This window comes from Gossypium arboreum, chromosome 9, assembly GCF_025698485.1.
Source record: "Gossypium arboreum isolate Shixiya-1 chromosome 9, ASM2569848v2, whole genome shotgun sequence".
In the NCBI taxonomy this organism is placed as follows: domain Eukaryota; kingdom Viridiplantae; phylum Streptophyta; class Magnoliopsida; order Malvales; family Malvaceae; genus Gossypium; species Gossypium arboreum.
The window spans coordinates 10,058,661-10,076,570 of record NC_069078.1 but is presented as its reverse complement, the minus strand read 5'-3'; the positions used below and the strand labels follow the sequence as shown (position 1 = coordinate 10,076,570).

At 36.2% G+C, this 17,910-nt stretch overlaps 1 non-coding gene across 1 annotated transcript; it reads left to right on the top strand.

Moving 5' to 3' along the window:
* The first annotated feature begins 14,637 nt into the window (after positions 1-14,637).
* On the top strand, positions 14,638-14,744 carry LOC128281110 (small nucleolar RNA R71). The gene has a single exon (XR_008271325.1). It is a non-coding gene; the product is annotated as a small nucleolar RNA R71 (small nucleolar RNA).
* Positions 14,745-17,910: the final 3,166 nt, after the last annotated feature.

The window sequence follows — 17,910 nt, the reverse complement described above, 5'->3', positions numbered from 1 at the left end:
TTTCAATCATAGTTTTCCAAGACTTAAATGCGGAAAACATATCAGTTTTCTACTTCAGGAAGAACGCCCAAACTTTTCTAGAAAAATCATCAATAAAAGTTAGCATATAATTAGCTCCACCTCTCGAAGGCACTCTGGATGGCCCCTACAGATTAGAATGAATATACTCCAATGTCCCCTTCATGTTATGGATTCCTCTGGTGGATCAAACTCTCTTTTGCTTCCCAAAAATTCGGTGCTCACAGAACTTTAGTTTGCAAATTTCTTGCCCATTAAGAAGTCCTCTTTTTCTCAATTCTGCCATGCCATTCTCACTCATATGCCCTAGGCGCATATGCCAAAATTTAGTAATATCATCATCTGACAAGGAAGAGGAAGCGACAGCTGCATCACCAGTAATAATAGAACCCTGCAAAACATATAACTTGGTAGTCTTTCTTTACCCATTCATCACAACAAGGGAACCTTTGGAAATATTCAAAATCCCACTTTCAGCTATGTATTTCTTAACGAAGTTAAATTTTTCTTCAATTCTGGAACATATTGCACGTTACTAAGTTTTCTAACAACTCTATCAGATATCTTAAATTTAATTGTTCCAACACCTACAATTTTACATGAAGTATTATTTCCCATCAAAACAACACCTTCAGATACTGTTTCGTAAGTTATAGACCAATCCCTATTGGGACTCATGTGGAAGGTGCAGCTCGAATCAAGGATCCACTCATCGCTCACTTTAGAATTATTGACAGAAGCGACTAGAAGTTCACCATTGCTTTAGTCTTCTACAACATCAGCTTCACCAGACTTTTCTAGTTGTTTTCCCTTTTGATTCGCAGCCTCCTTTTTGATCTTATTCTGTAGCTTATAGCACTCAAATTTAATGTGCCCTTTCTTTCTGCAAAAGTTACAAGTTTTACCTCTATTTAAAGACTTTGATCTACCCTTAGATTTACCGTGAGGATTTCGTTCCTATGTCCTTCCACGATCATCATTAGCATTCCGATCTTGTCTCCTACGAACAATAAGACCCTCACCCTGAGAGTTAGTTTTAACTACAAGATGCTTCATCTTACCATACGAGGTCAAAGAATCATAAACCTCATCAACTGTGAGAGTCTCACAGCTATATAAAATCGTGTCTTTAAAGGTTTAATAAGATGGGGCAACAAATAAAATAGAATCAACCCTAGATCTTCCTTATCATATTGAACCTCCATGGCCTCCAAGTTTGAGAGAATTTTTTTAAACACTATTAAGTGTTCATGCACAGATGCGCCTTCCTCCAAACGGTGAGCATAAAGACGCTGCTTCATATGCAGCTTGCTGGTTAGAGTTTTCGACATACATATTTGATCCAGCCTCTTCCATAATCCAGCGGCGGTCTTCTCCTTCATCACATCTTATAAAATTTCGCTAGAGAAATGTAGATGTAATTGTGTTAACGCCTTTCGATCCTTGTGCTTCTTCTCTTCCTTCGTCAATGTCGAAGGCATCTTATCTACCCCTAGCAGGGCTTCCTCTAAGTCTATCTGTGTGAGAACTGCTTTCATCTTTATCTGCCATAACACAAATCTGGTGTTGTGATCCAACAGTGAAATTTTATACTTCAAAAATGCCATTACCGTGATCGAGATGAACCCAAAAGCTCTGATACCAATTTGTAAAAAATAGAGTATCGGTAATGAAAATATATCACAAAGAAAAGAGAAATAAAAATAAAGAACACACAGATTTTACGTGGAAACCCTTTTGGGAAAAAACCAAGGGTAGATGAGAAGAAAATTCACTATGTCAAATTCGAATTAATACAAGAGGAATAGACTATGTCTATTTATAGGCTTTCTAAAATCATATTCTAATAGGAGTGTAGTAAGATTGTAACACCTTATTCTAATCAATATAAAATAGATGGAGTTTAATAAGGTTTAAAAATGTTATTCTAAAATAAAATACAAGAAGTGTAGTTCTATATGGATTTTAATTTTAATTTTATTTTACCACTGTATTTTATTTGAATAAGAATTCTTTAGTCTAACAATAAGTGTATCAGTGGCTGTCCTATGTCACATTTACATCTTCATCTTTCTTAAATTCCTCTGTAAGTCTATAAAAAACCTAAGTTAGAAGAACTTCATTGAAGAAAAGGTTCGCAATATCACGATAACACCCACGTTTATACCAACTTACTAGTAATGTCTAATAACCTTTAGCTTATTATAGAAGTAGTTTATGTGTTTATCTTATTGCATGAATAGACATTAGAATCAATCGAGAGGAAGGAAACTTCCTGATTCTGGATTAGGTGTTATTGATTCTTACATGCATGATAAGTTTTAATATATTTATGATTTGATAAGAACACTTATCTTTCTTTTAGTTCAAGAAGTTACTGAGGGTCCTAGTGACAAGGGTAAATGACCAACTGTGTAAATCTATATTAGAGTTTCTGGTGAGTTCCTTCATACTTCCATAAGTTGTAAAATTCTATTATATAAATGTGTAAGGAAACTAATCTCTCTCTATAATGAATGAATGATATATGTGTGAGTAATGGTTGTTCTATGTTATCAGTCTAAGTTTAGTCTATTTGTGTTAAAGTAAACACCATTTTTCATGCTCAAGCCAATACCATTAGTTTGTGGTATGTGAGATTTAATATATGGTGATGGAGAAGAGGAGATATGTTTTTGATGCCTCCGGTAGGGTAGCTATATTGCAAATTTGACTGGCAGATCACAAAAAAACATACTAATATAAATAAAATGATATGAGGAGTTAAGAGAGAGTATGTATATGAAATAGATTATATGATATGCTTTTGACTCTAAATTATGGGTATGTGGCTGGCATGAAGATGTGTGATTGTGTGATGTGATACGTGGAATAAGTTTTATAATTTATGAATATCTGTCCTTGAAAACTAACTATTAACACGACAAAGGCAAGCGCACCTTATCAAACAGTAGTATAGCTTATGGCAAGACTAGGATGTCGAACCCAAAGGAACTAAAAGTACTAGTATTAACTTTCTTTTTATTATCTAGCCTAAATATAAAGGAGTTTGTTTTATCTAAACTAATTACTAAACTAAGAATGCATAGAAAATAAATTAGGGAAATAACTTTTGGGAAAACTAAATGAATTGGACAATACCTAAGGGAAAAATCCACCTAGACTTCACTTGTTATTGACTCTGAATCAGACGATTTATTCACTTGACTTGATCCGTAGAAATCCCTAATTTATATTATCATCTCTCTCGAGACTAACAACGTCTAACCCTAGGTTGATTAATTGAAATCTCTTTCTAATTAACTCCCTAGTGTTGCATTAACTCGATCTATGAATTCTCTTATTAGGTTTCACCATAATCCGGTAAAATCTTGTCACCCTATCTCTAGGCGTGCAATCAACTCCGCTTAATTATGTTAGATCTACTCTTAGACAGGGACTTTTGCTCCTCTGAATAAGCACATCAATACTTGAATCAATATCTTGGAATATTAAATCAAAAATTAAGAACTCATAATTAAGAACAAGTCAAATATTTATCATATAATTCAGATAATAATAACAAGATCCGTCTTAGGTTTCATTCCCCTTAGGTATTTAGGGGGTTTAGTTCATATTTATGAAAGAAAACATCTCAAAAGAATAATGATAACAAAACATAAAGAAAACCTAAGAACTCTTGAAGGGAATTGAAGGGAGATCTTCAGTCTTGAAGGTGAATCCGACTTCTGAGATGGATCAATCGGCTTCCCTCGAGTAATTCCTTGCCTCTACTCCGTGTGTCCTTTTTTGGTGCCTCCTGGGGTGTTTATATAGGCTTTAGAATGCTTCTAAACCCTCAAGAGTGGCCTTTTCCGCATAGGACTAGACTTGGGCTCGACAGGGACACGCCCATGTGACACGCCCGTGTGCGATTGCTTCAAACCGTGTTTGAATCTATTAAATAGACAAGGGCATGTGGTCTACCCGTGTAAGTTGTGCTCGATTCTACTAAAAGGACACGGGCGTGTGGTCTGCCCGTATACGAAAGTCCAGGCCATGTTGATTTCACATGTTGGTCTATTTTCTCCGTTTTCAGCCTGTTTCTCGCTCTTTTTACTCTCCTATACTCACCTAAGTATAAAACATGAAATTAAAGGGTTAGGAGCATCAAATTCACCAAATCTAAGGATAATTCATCCAAACATATGCTAAGCATGAGGTAAAAAATATGTATAAATTACAGTTTATCAAATACCCCTACGCTTAAGCGTTTGTTTGTCCTCAAGAAAAATCCTCAACTCACAATCAAAATGAATTCTTCTCAACTTATGATCCTCATCAATAGTCTTTCAAAATGATCCATAAGTAGTCACACATTGAAAATTTAGCTCGAAGAACATCAAAGTTTCAAGCATTCTAAGTTGAGCATTTTATTACGAAAACATAGGTGTCTCCCCTCATCTAAGTAATCACCTTTGATTCAAAACATCATAGAGTTTCACATCCTCACTAAAGATTACTCAAATCACTCGAGGTGTTTAAGGACAAGAAATTTAGCACTCAACAGTCAATATGAAAAGTTATTACCATAGGCTTGCGTGAAAATCAAATCTCCACCATTATATATTGAGATGATACATCAATCAAAAGGTCTTTTAGAGGGTTGTAACTTGGCTTTGGTTAGGAGGTGTGGTCACAAGCTAAAAAAGAAGGTTAGAATCGAGATTGAATTGAAAAATTATCTAACTAGAAAAATACTACAACTTGATAAATTACATTCCTAATTAGAAACTCCTAGAATTGAGCTTTTCTTCATGGGATAAGGAATTTAAATACTTAAGCTCAAAAACAAAGAAGTACTACTAATATATATGAATGTTGTTGTTGTTGTTTTTTTTTTAAGAACAAGTCAAATAACATAGAACTTTGCTAATTCTTACAACGTAAAATAAAGCATAGCAAAGCAATTAATTCAAATCAAATCTCGAAAAAAATAGGGATCAAATTAGTGGATTTCAACAATAATGGGTTATGGGTTAATATTAAGGGTAAATCAATGAATGGCTTTTTAGGCTCAAAGGGGTTCACTAAGGGTTAATTATGAGGGTGGGCGTTTATGGGGTAAGTGGATTAAACCTAAGTGCCTTGATCATATCGACATATTAATTCAATGGTGTGGTCTTGACATGCATAATCAAGCAAGTTCTAGAATAACGATTCGATATTGACGCACTCAAAGCAATAATAAAAGTGAGCATGAAAGAAATAATATATGCTCTAAGAGCTCAAGATCTCACAAAAATTATGGCTTTTTGATGTTTAACATGTGAATTTCAACTCAAGATAATACCTAAACTTAGGGAAACAACCTAAAAATTTTTAATTTTCAAGAATCAACTTTTCATGCTTGATTCTTTAATTCTATTAAAGTTTAAATAGTCAATGCATAAACGCTTATGTTTTAATTCAATACATATCAATAAAAGTCATAAATTAATCAAGATTCATTCTAATAGTGATATGAGTGATTCACGTGAGAATAAGACAAAATTTAGGGATTTTTCTGATAATGATATAAATAACCCCCCACACTTAAGATGTACATTGTCCTCAATGTACAAAGATAGTATTACTGAACAATATAGATATAAGAGAGGGAGAGAAATGAAACTTCCTGAATTTGTGGATGAATTCCTTGAACTGGAGTTATTGAGAATAATCGGCCAAGGCAATGATGAGAGTGGAGGAAGAGACTCTGGTGGTGGTAGAGGTTCGTTAGTCCATAAGTCCTGCGCCAAAAGAATATTATATCTGGTAGTAGCTATGGTCGTGGTCGAGCAAGACATGGAAGTCGTGGAGAACCTTTTCCAGTGGAATTGCAATTTCCTAAGTACTAGTAAGCTTTGGAGCTCTTTATAACTGCGATAAAATCACTAACTCTTTAAGAAATATAAAGAAGCATAATTACTCGTAAAGAAATAGCCGAAAACATAAATTATCTAATATTAATTATAAAACCTAAAAATGGAATAGTATTAAATGGAAGTTAAATAAAAAGTACTTTAAGAAGATAAATAAAGATAAAAATGAAAATAAGAATAATAAATAAAAAGTCTTTAAACATCGTCATCGCCGGATGGTTCGCGAGGTGGTGGTGGCGATAAGATGTGAAGGTGCTGACAAATCTGATGTAGAGTAGCATCAATGTGATCAAAGTGCTAAAAACACTGCTACTCAAATCGAGTAAGGTGCTCAGAGATGTCAGAGTATGAAGTCGCCGCATGAACTAGACGATGGATGAGTGGTGGCTGAGACGCTGGGTCCTCATGATGTGGAGGGACATCATCAGTAATGTCCTCTATGTCGACACTCGATCATCCTTATATTTAGCAAACTCGAGATGCCCTGTGGGGACGTCTGACCAATGAGGGTGAGGGAAGATGCTTGCGCTGCCGTGTTGAGGAGGCCAAAATACTGCTCCAGGCGAGTCACGTAAGGGCCGATGGATACGACTCCCTTCCTATGTCGCTCCGTCTGATGGCGAATGGTGAGGGCAATGAAATAGGCAAGGTCGAAGATGTGCCCATTCGCCATACTTCATAAAAAGTAGGCGTCGTGAGTGTTGACGACGCCAGTGCTCTCTTGCCGCCCTGTCAGAGTGTGGGCCAAGATGGCATGTAAGTACCTCAGAGATGGGGCAAGGGTCGATGCCTTAGAGCGGCTGGGGTCATAGGTGGCTGAAGCAGGAACGAAGGCCCTCCAGCAGTTGGAGAGAGACAAGTGGATGTGGCGATGGAAGGTGTCAAAATCATCGTCGTCTATGAACTCCTCCGTATAGAGCCCCAAAGCGACACCGAACTCAGGCACGCTCAACTGGCAGACTAAACCGCTGAGACAGAACTGGACTGTTCCGGGATCATCGAAATCTGTCATAACTACTGGAAGATGGAAGGTCGAGCAGAGTTCGAGTGTGAGTACGTCGACTCGATGATCTTGAAAAAGAGCCCCATGGGTCAGTTGTCAGAAGGGCTCGGATCGCGTCAGCCAGTTGAATTTGTTCAAGTGCAGCCCTGATCACGTTATTTCGTGATAGGTTTTAAATATTTATAATTAATTGTTCTTGAAACTAACTATTATCGCGATGTAGGCAAGTGTACCTATCGAACAGTAGTACACTTTTAGCAAGACCGGATTGTTGAACCCAAAGGAACTAAAAGTACTAGTAATGACTGTCTTTTTATTATCTAGCCTAAGAATAAAGAGGTTTTGTTTTTAACTAACTAATTATCTCAACTAAGAATTCACAGAAAATTAGAATTGGGGAATTGCTTTTGGGAAAATCGATTGAATTAAGACAATACCTAAGGAAAAATCCACCTAGACTGTACTTGTTATTTTGGCTCCGAATCGGACGATTTATTCATTTAACTTGTTCCGTAGAGATCCCTAAGTTATGTTATTATCCATATTCAAGACTAATAACGTCTAATCCCTAGATTGAATAATTGAGACCTTTCTCTAATTAACACCCTAGGGTTGCATTAACTCGATCTATGGATCCCCTTATTAGGTTTCACCCTAATCCGACAAAATCTTGTCACCCTATGTCTAGACGCGTAATCAAATCCGCTTAATTATGACAAATGTACTCTTAGACAGGGTCTATTCCTATTCTGAATAAGAGCTTATCTTGAATCGGTATCCTTGGATATCAAAACAAGAATTAAGAACACATAATTAAGAACAAGTTAAATATTTATCATACAATTCAGAAAATAATAACAAGATTCCTCTTAGGTATTTAGGGGATTTAGTTCATAACTAAATAAGAAAACATCTCAGAATAATAAAGAATACAAAACATAAAGAAAACCCAAAACTCCTGAAGGGGAAATTGAGGAGAGATCTTTAGTCTTGATGATGAATCCGACTTCTGAGATGGATCAATCGGCTTCCTTGGAGTAATTCCTTACTCCCTATTCTGTGTGTACCTTTTCTTCCTCCTGTAAGGTGTATTTATAGGCTTTGGAATGCCTAAGATCCCTCAAAATTAGCCTTTTCCGAATTGGACTCAACTTGGGCTCAGCAGGGACACACCCGTGTGACACGCCCATGTGCGATTGCTTCAGGCCGTGCTCAAGCCTGCCAAATTGACACAGCCGTGTGGTATGCCCGTGTGAGGAGGTCTAGGCCATGTTGATTTCGTACTTTGGCCCATTTTCTCCATTTTTGGCCCGTTTCTCGTTCCTTTCATTCTCTTATGCTCTCCTAAGTATAAAACATGAAATTAAAGCATTAGGAGCATCGAATTCACCAATTCTAATGGGAAATCATTTTAAAAATGCGTTAAACATGGGGTAAAAATATGTATAAATTACGGTTTATCAAATACCCCCACACTTAAGCATTTGCTTGTCCTCAAGCAAAATTCTCAACTCATAATCAAACTAAATTTTTCTCAATTTATAATTTCTATCGATAATATCTCAAAATAATCCATAGGTAATCATACATTGAGAATTCAACTAAAAGAACATAAAAGTTTCAAACATTCCAAGTTGAGTATTTAATCATGCAAACATAGGTGTCTCCCTTCATCTAAGTAATTACCATTGATTCAAAATATCACAGAGTTTCACATCCTCACTACAGATTCACTCAAATCACTCGAGGTGTTTAACGAAAAAAAATGAAGCACTCAATAGTCAATAATGAAAAGTCATTACCATAGGCTTGCATGAAAATCAAATCTCCACCACTATAAATTGAGATGAAACATCAATCAAAAGGTCTTTAGAAGGTTGTAACGATGCTTGGTCAGGGGGTGTGGTCACAAGTTGAAAGAAAGGGTTAGAATCAAGATTGAATTGAAAAATTGCCTAACTAGAAAAAGGGTTAATCATCACTTGCATACAACAGGGCTTCTTCTCAGAATATGGAATTACTAATGTGTATACATTGCTTTGTGTTTGTTTTTTTTTTATTAAAAACAAGTTAAATAACATAGACTAACTATTAAGAACAAGACATAGCTAAGCAATTTCTTCAACTCAAATCTCAACAAAAATAGGGATTAATTTAGGGGATTTCAACAATAATGGGTTAAGGGTTAATATTAAGGGTAATACAAGAAATGACTTGTTAGGCTCAAGGGGGTTTACTAAGGGTTAATCGTGGAGGTAGGCTTTTCATGGCATGAGTGGGTTAATCCTAAGTGCCTTAATCATTTTGACATATCAAATCAAATGGTGTGGTCTTGACATGCATAATCAAACAAGTTCTAGAATAACAGTTCGATATTGACGCACTCAAAGAAATAATAAAAGTGAGCATGAAAGAATTAATAAATGCTCAAAAGGCTCAAAAATCTCACAAAAATTATGGCTTTTTTGATGTTTAAAACTTGTAAATTCTAACTCAAAGTAATACCTAACTTTGGGGAAACAACCTAAAATTTTAAATTCTTAAAAATCAACTTATTATGCTTGAGTTTCTAATGTCTTGAGGTTTAAACAATCAATGCATAAATGCCTATGTTTTAATTCAAGATATATCAAACATCGTCATAAATCAATCAAAATTTATCCTAAATACGATATGAGAGCTTTCTAAGAGAACAAGGCAATTATTCAGGGGTTTTTCTGATAATGAAATAAATATCCCCCCACACTTAAGATGTACATTGCCTTCAATGTACAAAGATAGATATTAGAATATAAAAGTAAGATAGGGAGAGGAGTGAAACTTCCTGTATGATGAATTTCTCGAGCTAGAGTTTTGGAGAGTAATCGGTGCGAGAGTGGAGGAGGATACTCCTGTGGTGGTAGAGGTTCATTAGTTCATAAGTCCTGCACCAAAAGAATATTATATCTAGTGGTAGCTATAGTCGTGGTCGATCAGGACATGGCAGTCGTGGAGAACCTTTCCCGGTGGAGTTTTTAGTTCCTATGTGATGATTAGCTTAAGAGCTCTACATAACTGTGATAAGATCAAGAACGTTTTAGGGGATATTAGGAAGAATAATTACTCATAAAGAAATAACCGAAATTGATAATTAAAAATAAAATTCTAAAATCTAATCAAAATAAAAAGTAGTTTTAATTAAAAATAAAAAACATAAAATAATAAATAAATATTTTTAAACATCTTCATCGCTGGATGGTTCGCGAGGTGGGACTGGCAATGAGATGTGGAGGTGCTGACAAATCTGCTGTAGAATAGCATAAATGTTGTCAAATCGTTGAAAACACTATTGCTCGAATTGAGTGAGGTGCTCAGAGATGTCAAAATATGAAGCCACCGCATGAACTGGACGAAAGGGTGGTGGTCGCTAGGATGGTGGGTCCTCGTGCTATGAAGGGACATCATCAGGAATGTCCTCGTAGGCCTCCTCCTTGGTAGATTGGGCAAGACGATATTGAGAAGATTAGGTTCCTTGGCACCTCTCAATCATCCTCCTGCTAAGCATGCTCAAGATGCCTTATGGTGACATCTGGCCAATGAGGGTCAAGGATGATTCTTGGGTCGTGGTGTCAAGGAGCCCGAAGTGTTGAGCCAATCACCTCACATAGGGACCAATGGGGATGACCCCCTTCCTATGCCGTTTCGTCTGGTGCTGAATCGCGAGGGTGATGAAATAGGTAAGGTCGATGATGTACCCGTGTGACATACACCATAAAAAGTAGGTGTCGTGAGTGTTGACGATGCCAGTGCTCTCTCACCTTCCTGTAATCGTGTGAGCCAAAATGGTGTGTAGGTACCTTAGGGAAGGTGGGAGAACTGATGCCTAGGATTGTAGGAGGCAGCGCTAGGGGCCAAAGTGTGCCAGCACTTCGAGGGAGAGAAGTGTATGTGGCGAGTGAGAGCATGGAGTTCATTCTCCTCATTGAACTCCTCTGTATATAAGCCTAGTGCAGCATCGAACTCTGGGATGCTTAGCTGGCAGATTAATCTGACTAGGAAAAATTGGACCGTACCGAAATCATCATAGTTCGTCACTACGGTTTGAAGATGGAACGTTGAGCATAGTTCCATCGTGAGCTCGAGGTATGTTGGTTCGATGATCCCAAAGAATAGCTCCCAAGGGTTGGTTGTTAGGAGGGCCCGAATCACATCAGCCAATTGAACTTATTCTACGGCAACCCAGTCGATGCAGCGGCCCTTAATTAAAGGTCGGGCCTGAAGTATTTGGAAAAGTTCCTCTTGGGGCCCACGGGGGAACTATAGGAGAGGGTGACGAATTTTCGCAGTCGGACCCGCGGAAGATAATGCTCTCTTTCGTTTCTTGAAAGAAGGTATGGTGGTTTTCTTTCCTCATGAAGTCGACATTGTATACCTACAAGTGGAAACATCAATTCGTCTTTGATGAGTAAACAAGAAATAATAATAATAAAATGCGACTAAATTCAAAAAGGAAAATGCAGAAGTATGTTCAGCCACAACTACTAAATTTAATTAAAACAATAAGTTCAATGACCTATTTTTGTGGTAGTAGCATGGTGATATAAGTAAAAATGGCAAAAAATGGAATGCAACATACTATATGAATGAAAAGACATGCCAACACAAAATGCATGATTATTTCAAATATCCTAGCCATGAATATTCACTTCTAACTAATTAAATAGAGTGAAGGAATCATGTAGTGAGTAAGATTTTAAACATGAGAAAGATGATAACTTGTTTTATAAATGAAATTTGTGTGATAGAAAGATGGAAATAACATGAAAAATATAGATTACTATGATAAATAGCATTATAAATCAGTGAAATAAAAGAGAAAGGAGTAAACAAATGCTAAAGGAAAGAGATTGGGCGTCAAGAATGGAATTAGAGGCGGCGCACGGGTGTGGTAGAGAGACCGTGTGGACTTGCAGCGGCTAGGGTTAGGGTTTTATGATGGGGAAGAAAGTGAATAGTGTGGGGTATTTATAGATTTTGGGCCACACGGCCAGGGAACACGCCCGTGTTCCCCAATTTTGCCTGTGTGTTTCACGTTTTTCCTATTTGGGCGCGTTTGAAATTCGTCCCACCCTTGTGTACCTTGGGCGTGTGGGTGCACACGGTCGTGTCGAACGATCGTGTCTAGCTTCGTTCGCTTCTCCCATGCCCGTGTATGCAAGGTCCATGCCCGTGTTAATTTAACAGGTTCGACCACCGGTACTAGAGACGGGAGTGTCGAACACCCATGCTAGTTTTTTAGTTTCAACCACGGATTTTCAAATTTAGGCACTTCTAAAATTCAGCCCATGCCCGTGTTCTTTGGGCGTGTTGATGGACACAGCCATGTCTCATAGCCATGTTTTACTTCGTTCGCTTCTCCCACGCCCATGTATGGATGTCCACGCCCGTGTTATTTTGTCAGTCTTGACCACGGGTAGTGAGCACTGGCGTGTCGCACGCCCATGTTGTCTTCTCAATTTCAACCATGGCCTTTAGACACGAGCGTGTCGTACGTTCGTGTTGTTTTGACAAATTCACCCACGGCCATGTCACATAGCCGTGGCAACTTATCGACTCCCGTATTGGGGAAAAATTTTGCCCTATTTTTACACTGCCATATCGTACGGCCGTGTTGCTTTCCGTGGTATGGGCACAGGCCTGGCCGTGTGGTTCTGAAAAACCTGTGTCCAGTGTCTCAGTAAATGAAATAAATATTAAAAACTAAAATTTAAAGAAGTTAACACCATTAGTGCTCAGGTTGCTTCTTGAGAAGCGCTTATTTGTAGTCTAAACTTGACTGACCTCTCTGTTGCATGGTCATGATGGTGCGAGGAGTTTACACTCCTCATCCCTGCTATCAATTTTATCAAAATAAGGTTTTAGACGAGTATTATTTACCTTGAACGTACCAAATTTGGGATGAATTACCTCGACTGTGCCGTATGGAAAAATGCTAAGTACCGTAAGAGGGATTTCTCTATTAGGTTCAGAAGTGGCAATCCGAGGGTCTACTGCATCTAATAATACTTTGTCTCCAACCTTAAGTTGATTTGGTGAAAATTTGAGCTCGTGATGGTGTGGTTTCGCTTTATCGTGTAATCTCGATTTTTGTGTCCACCATTTATCTAGTTCCTCGACTTGTAGCCTTCGTTCTTCATAGATAGGTTCTTTGTTGTTATTTGAACAAGGCTCATGTATGCTTTTCGAACGTATTTCCTGCAAGGAAGGTTGCACCACATGATCAGCATTAGTAGAGTTTTGAGCTTGAAGAGTAATTGTTTCCTCACCCACACGAAGTGTGAGTTCACTTGTACCAACATCAATTATAGTTTGTTTAGAACAACAAAATCAACTGGGAATATGAATTTGTCAATTTTAAAGAGTACATCTTCAATAATACCCCTAGGAAATCTGATTGTTTTGTCTGTTAACTGAATGCTCATCCTAGTTTGTTTGGGTTTCCCAAGACCTAGTTGTTTAAACATTTTATAAGGCATGACATTGATACTAGCCCCTAAATCAGCCAAAGCATTATTAACATCTAAACTACCAATTACACAAGGAATCGTAAAACTCCCTGGATCTTTTAATTTGTTGGCCAGTTTATTCTGTAGTATGGCTGAGCAAACTGCATTTAACTCTACATGTGACACCTCATCCAACTTCCGCTTATTAGTTAAAAGTTCTTTTAAGAATTTGGCTAATTTTTTGCATCTGCGAAAGAGCTTCAATAAACGGTAAGTTGATATGTAATTTTTTTAATAATTTAAGGAATTTACCGAATTGTTCGTCTATGCGGTCTTTCCTTGTAACATTAGGGTATGGCACCCGTGGTTTGTACTCTTTACTTACCGGTTGTTACTCACTGTGGACTACATCACCTTTACCTTTACTTACCACCATTCCTTGCCTTGGTTCTGGTTCAAGTTCAGCTGACCGTTCCTCATCTTGAATGGTAATTCCATTGAGCTGTTCCCTTGGGTTAGATTCAGTGTTACTTGGCAAGCTACCTTGTGGTCGTTCAGAAATCAATTTGGCGAGTTGGCTATCTGAGTTTCGAGCCCTTGGATCGACACTTGTTGGTTCTTAAGTGCTGTTTTGGTATTCTAAAAGTAAATTTCTGACACTAAGATAAACTTTGTTAGCATCTCCTCAAGGTTCGGCTTCTTTTCCTATTGGTAAGGTGGTTGTTGAAAACCCGGAGGATGTTGTGGCCTTTGATTCCCTTGACCTCCCCATGAGAAATTTGGGTGGTTTCTCCAACCTACATTATATGTGTTACTATATGGGTTATTTTGAGATCTAAAATTATTATTACCCATATATTGGACTTGTTCCTCCTCAATGCTAAGGTTGAAGGGTTGATATTTTGTGTATGCTCCTCCTCTATTTGAATCACAACTCATCACTGGATGTACCTGAGTAGAACCACACAAACTGTCAATCTTTTTATTTAAGAGTTCTACCTGGTTAGATAGCATAGTAATTGCATTGAGGTTGAAAACACCGGTTACTTTCGTCGGCTTTGATCTCATGACCTATCGCTAATAGTTATTCAGTGACATCTCTTTAAGAAATTCGTAAGCTACTTCAGCTGTTTTGTTATTGATAGTCCCACCAGCAGCTGCATCGATAAGTTGCCTTGTTGAGGGGTTCACATCGTTGTAAAATGTTTGAACCTGTAACCATAAAGGTAACCCATAGTGAGGGAACCTTCTCAATAGGTCATTGTATCTCTCCCATGCATCATAGAGTGTTTCTAGATCCATCTGCACAAAAGAAGAGATATCATTTCTCAACTTAGCCGTTTTAGTCGGCGAAAAATATTTAAGTAAAAAAATTTCAGTCATTTGTTCCCAAGTAGTGATTGACCCTCGTGGTAACGAGTTTAACCACTGTTTAGCTTTGTTCCTTAACGAAAAAGGAAACAACCGAAGGCGAATGGCATCATCAGAAATGCCGTTGATTTTAAAAGTGTCACAAAACTCTAAGAAATTTGCCAAATGAGTGTTTGGGTCCTCGTCCTGCAAACCATCAAACTGAACAAACTGTTGGATCATTTGAATTGTATTAGGTTTCAGTTCAAAATTATTTGCAGCAACAACAGGCCTAACTATACTTGACTCAGTTCCTGTTAAAGTAGGTTTAGCATAATCATACATAATGCGTAGAGTAGGATTCTGATTTACTGGATCAGCAGCAATCGCAGAAGGTAGCGAATTTTCCTGATTTTCAGCCATCTCCTCGATTGTGGTGTGAATGTCGTCCTCTTGCTCTTCCTCTATGTATCTTAGGCTTCACCTTATTTCTCTTCGGTTTCAGCGAGCTGTGCGATCGATCTCACTATCAAAAAGTAATGGTCCTGACAGGTTTTTATAGTAGTTGGCGTACAATAACTGCCCAAGTGTTAAGTATTGGTGTATTAAGTTTTTTTGTGTTCTATGTACACCATAGGCATATTATGTTCAGCCTATGGAACTACTTCTGAAAAGTTTGTTATTAAATTGAGTGTTAAGAGTAAGACTTCTATGTACTCATTATGTTTAAGACTTCTATGTACTCATTATGTTTTGGAACTCACTAAGTTCGTATGAACTTACTTTGTTATCTCTTCCTTCTCAGGCTTGTTGATTGAAGGAACGAACTCTGTTGAAGGGACTACGCCAGAGCACTGTTGATATTGTGAGCCATCTGTTTCAGTCTTGTATCATGTATGACCTTTGGGGTGGCGTGTAATTACCGTTTTGAAACCAACTTGTATAATGTTCTTCTAGTTTTATTAAGATGTTTTATGAGAATATTATTGTATTTAAATACTTGGATTTAAGTTATTATATTTCAATTCATGAAATTATCTTTTAAACATATATGACAAAGTAATTGAATGTTGTTTTAAACTATGTACATTGGAACCTTTTAAAAATAATAGTTTATTATATGTTTTACAATCGTAAATCTATAAAGTTTTATAAAGCTTCTGTCAAAGGAACGATTTGCTTAAAATTTAATCTAATTTTAAGTTCTACCATATCATACTTGGATTCAATATTGGGTCGGGTTTGGTCTCAGCCTAGTATTCGAGGAGGCAGGCTACAAATTTTTTAGTGGATTGAGATCGGGGAAAGGAAAGGATGATTGAGGAGTTGGAGCCTAATTCCGACTAATTCTAAACATTTTTAATTTTTATTTTGGATTTATATTTTTAAGACTTATTTTATTTTTGGTTTATTTTTATTTTTATATAGTTTCATTAGGATTTTATTTTATTATATATATTTTGTATGTTTAGTTTTATTTGTATGAATCCCATATTTTTTAAGGCACTACAATTTCGAGTCAAAACCACGAGGTTGAGCCAATCCCACCAATTTTATCAAGTTAATTGGGTAATCTTTTTCCATTATCTTTTATTGCACATTAGGGATAATGTGTCAAATAAAGTGTGGGGGTTGACTTAGGAAAAACAATTAAAATTTTTCTATTATTTTGTTTTGCTTTTTAGGCTTTTAGTAATTTTTAATTTTTATTTTGCGAGCTTTTTATGTGCTTGAGCTTGTAGAAGTAAAAGTAATTGGTTAGGAGCATGTTGATAGGATTTTGTGAGTAAATTGTAATTTTAGTTTATTAATAATTGATTCTAGATTATCTAATTCTAGACTAATTAGTTCAATGTATTACACTGTGAATAAATTAAAGATGTCAAGTATACCAAATGATAAATGGTTGTATAAATAGCATGCATGCTACTTGAATTTTAGGTTGTAGAAATTGATAGACTTGGCTGATTTAATCTATGTATGGAATTATCTAGGGACGACCTAAGGCATTGTTTGATAGACCATTTTTTTGCTAAAAAGCTATCCTCAATATATTTTCCCTAGTACTTAATTTGATCCTGAATCCATTTTCTTGATAACTAGAAATGAAAACCTAAGCCTAATAATTAATTTATTTGATCCTTTATTTTCTTGGTCCTTGCACAAATTTAGACGTCCAACCATTGATATTGAGGGATTAGATAGATACATCATGGTAGTTTCAAAAGAAAAAAAATGAGGGAAACTAAAGTATTGTATGGTATAATGAGTATAAGAACTTTGATATTATAGAAAAGGGTAAAAAAGAAGAAGGAATATATATATAGAGAGAGAGAGAGAGAAAAAAGGCAAAATGTCAATTGAGAAAATCTCAAAGAAGAAAAGAAAAACAAAAATAAAGTGAGTTGGAAAAAAAAGTACGCTGACATTTGTTCAAAAAAAAGTCAAGCCTAAAAATGTACTTTATATAGGCTAGCTAAGTACATCCAAATAAAACTCTAAAGTATACTGAAACTCTAATTAATCTAAACAAGAAATAGTTTGAAACTAAATTTTCTATGTGTCAATATATTTGAAGTATGTAAAATTTTATAAAAAATATTTAAAGTCGTGGCCTCGAATCCCTTACTAAAACTAGACAATATATTTTCTATTTTTAATACCTTGTTCTCAAAGAAAATTATTTTTGTGTTTATAGTCGAGAACATTATTTTTCTTAACACGCTATATATATACAAGGGTGTAACATATATAGTCATTTTAGAATACTACTAATTGTTCAATCAAATGACTATAATATTACATATTTATTCATCCTTCACCATTGACATTATCAATTATTTTCTAACTATGATGAAAACTATGTCTATCACCTAATTGGGTCAAATAACATTCATATCGTTATTTTCATACTCACAAGATCTTTGATTCATGGCTTCCAAAATAAATTTCAAAATTTACTACATCTCAAAATTTTATAAAACCATGATATTATAGATCATATTCATGCTAAATATAAAAAAACCACATGTAAAATCATAAATATGCACAATAGGATCTCAATTTCAAATATATGATTACCACATTATATATTCTCACTAGAAGATTTCATACCAGAATAGTGATATTATTATATAAGCCAATGATTTCC